A 3,545-nucleotide genomic window follows, 5' to 3' on the forward strand; every position below is an offset into this window, starting at 1 on the left:
CTGAATTGGAGGAGAGGCAGGCGCTTGGAATGGGGCCTGCTGAGGTGATAAAACACTCGATAATCACACAGATCGTTTTGCAGCCGTTGGTTGCCTCTTCAGCGTTTTTCGCCATCACCATCACCATCACCATCGCCATCGCCATTTGCCATCGCTGCATGCAAACATTATAATTTAATTGACAAGATTTATCGCATACGCAATTAGCGTGGCAAATGCTGCCATTGCCGCCGTTTCCGCGTAATTCGGTGGAAGCTGCCGCAGCCGCAGTCGCAGCCGATTTAGACAATTTTTCTGCACAGCTTGCATAAATCTCTTTGGGTTGCCGTTGTCGATGTCGTTGTGTTTCCCGGCCTGGCAATTATGCACATTTTGTTTTAAACGTCGAAATTAATAATTTTCACTTTGGTAATTATGACATGGCCGCTGAAGTGACAACGACAACATCAAAGGCGCAAAAGAACTGCCTTTGGCCAGCCAAGACCAAGTACATTTACCCGATGCCTTTACTGCCCATCTTGCTGCTGTCTGTTGGGCCACGTCTTCAATTGGGCCACAACTTGCGCTTTGCCTTTTGGAATTTTTGAACATCTAGCAAAATGCGCATAAATTCCAGCAACGTGCCATTAGAAAAACCGGATAAGACCAAATTCGGCTAGACAGACACGTGCCGGGAAGAGTACATGCATATGTAGATAAAAAACGCTGCAAAAATTAAGACATTTGATACAAAAATTACAAATTATATTATAATAGAATTTATATTCACAATCCTCTGACTTGTTTGTTATTCGGATATTTAAAATTTTTTTTGTATATTCAAGCTCTATTTTTAATTAGTATCTAATCCGGTCATAAAGTACTTCAATGTTGTATTAATTTGTTAACCCAGCTTGCAACCTCTTTAAGAATATGGGAGGTATTTTATGCATGTTCCTGTAAGTGTCACACATCTTTTGCCACACAGCCGAATTCAGATGCAGCACATGCCGCTTTCTCACGCAAGCATAACCACAAGCTCAGTACATCAGACCTCATCCCCCATCCACTTAAGCCTCATTCGCAACGCTCATAGCCCGAAAACCACAAATGCTAATATTTCTGTCAGAGCAGCTCCACAGCTACGGATGGGGGCAGAAGGGTTTGGGTAGAGTCTGAAAAGCACTTTGGATTTCAATTTGTCCAAAACGAAATATTTCAGCTGAGCACCTTGCAGGTACATTGCCGCTTTAATCCTGTAGATTCCTTAAAAAAAGAAAAAACGTTAAAAAAAAACAGAAAGATACCAAAGCAAATAGATAAACAAGCACAAGGAGCACTCGCAATCCCAGACCCAAGCAGAGCCCGCAGCACGCGCATGTTATCCTTCGAGGCACCTGCTCCGGATCCAGGTTCGGCTTTGACTCTGGCACCAGCTACATGCTCTTTGGTATGCATGAAATGTACGCGCCGCCAAATTTGTTGTGCGGCGAGGCGAATGCGCAAAATGTTGCCAACTATGTGTGCGTGTGTGTATGTATGTATGTGTGTAGCTCTCATACAAAGCTCTACACCCACTTGCACACACTCACGTATACATATATTTTCCAATTCTTATTGCATATAAATTCGGACGTGGTGCGACTGTAATCAACATGGAAGACACTTAACTCCTTGCTTTTTTTACATTTTTTCCTTTTTAAATACTGGCTTTTCTCGTTCCTTCGACTGCACTTGGATTGGCTCATTAATCTTGCTAATGATGCTGCCCAGCAAATTGCATTTCAAACAATGAATAAAACCGAAACAAAAAATAAAAAATACCAACAAATACACAGTTTGAGCCCAGCACAAAATTCAAAATCAGTCAAGCAAAAGCCAAGACAGCGAGTAATGAAAATGAAAATGATAAGAAAATTTCTGCAGCAATGCCCAAGAAAATTCCTGAGAGAATAAAAGCGAGCAGATAGAATATAATTAAAATACCTTCCATCATTAGTTTCGGAAAATGGAAAATGGTGTGCGTGACATTTTCGGGGCGCTGCTGCTGCTGCAGCCAAGCACAAGACTGCGATAAGTGAAAGGACACTGAATGGAGAGACAGCAACAACAACAATCATAGCAAAAAAGAAGCAAGTACTATCGCTGGGCGAGCATCAAAAAAGTTAAATTAAGGCAGCACCCAAAAAAAGGCAGAATTTTCATTAAAATTAGAAACAAATCAATATTTTTTTCTTTGGTAAAAAAACAGGAGCTAAAAGCGAATCAGAAGTCGAGCAAAACAAGAAACAAGGATAATTAATGATTTTTGTGTGTTTATCTGGCTGCAGGAGCCAAGGAGATGAGCAAAGTGAGCTACTGAGCAAACCCAACTTGGCTGAGTCCTCGTGATGGTCCGGGGCACCAGCGTTGGCTGACAACTTTGGCCATTGTCTGGCATTATCTTTCTGCTCTGCGTGCTTGCGTGTGTGTGTGTGTGTGTGTGTGTGTGTGTGTGTGTGTGTGTGTGTGTGTGTGTGTGTGTGTGTGTGTGTGTGTGTGTGTGTGTGTGTGTGTGTGTGTGTGTGTGTGTTGGTTGGTGTTACTGTTGGTGTGTATTTGTGTGTAGCCAAGCACAAAAAGGTAAGTGGGCAACAACTTGCAGCCACATTTGACCAGGACGCGCGGCAGGACATGCGCCTAATCTTTAAATTCAAATCTCATTTTCTGAACGAGCTCTCTCCCGTTCCAACTGAACCACCATCCCACCCTGCACGCTCAGTTGTTTTGCCTTTGCCCTGTTTTGTAAATTAAGAGCAGCGAGTTGACTTTTTTGTTGGGCCACGCCGAGTTTGTCCTATGGCCCATTGTTTGATTACAATTTAACATTTCGTGACTGAGGCCTGAATGAAGGATCTATTTGTTGTCGCGTAATCTTGTGCAATCACTACAAAACGGCAATAAATCAGGATTATGCGAATGTGGCGCGATGTGTGCGATATGCCCAGGCCTAAAGCCAGAATCAGAACCACAGCCAGAACCAAAGCCAATGAGTCTGAAAGCGAGTCCTCGGCTTCCACATTCCCAGCACCTTTTCTGATGTTGTCTCCCACCAACCCTCCTCAAAACAGGATCTTGGCAAGCCTGCGGCACATCCCCTCCACGCCCATCGCAGGCCATCCCGTCGCAATCGCAATCGCTTTCGGGCAATGTGCGTGCGGCCGCCGTGCCATGATTTATGTTTGTAAATTTGAATAATTTATAATTAAAAATGTTTTGCATAGAGTTTGGTTACTTAATGTCGTTGACTTCGGCTGCTTTTTGTTATTGTTTTTTTTTTTTTTTTTTGCTAATTTGCCTTTCTCTCACATTCTTTTCTTGGGCTCGTTCTCCACTTTGGTTACGGGCTTTAATTGCTTTTATCCTTTTGTGTCCTTTGTTTCCTCGCATTGGCTGACATTTCCGCTACTGCAAGTTCCTTTTCTTAACTTTTTTTGTTTGCTGATTTTGTAATTTGGTTAGAGCCTTATGGCTTTTAATTTCCTTTGCTGACTTGTTCTCTTTCTCTGGCTCCCTTTCGCTCAATT

The 3,545-nt window shown here is 42.8% G+C and overlaps 1 long non-coding RNA gene across 1 annotated transcript; it reads left to right on the top strand.

Annotated features, from left to right (window-relative positions):
* Window positions 1-772: 772 nt before the first annotated feature.
* Window positions 773-2,200, top strand: LOC135432801 (uncharacterized). Its single transcript, XR_010436970.1, has 2 exons — window positions 773-938; window positions 1,217-2,200. It is a non-coding gene; the product is annotated as an uncharacterized LOC135432801 (long non-coding RNA).
* Window positions 2,201-3,545: the final 1,345 nt, after the last annotated feature.

The sequence above is a fragment of the Drosophila montana genome, unplaced genomic scaffold, assembly GCF_035044405.1.
Source record: "Drosophila montana isolate Dmon_TW-CO22-7 unplaced genomic scaffold, ASM3504440v1 contig_1083_1, whole genome shotgun sequence".
NCBI lineage: Eukaryota > Metazoa > Arthropoda > Insecta > Diptera > Drosophilidae > Drosophila > Drosophila montana.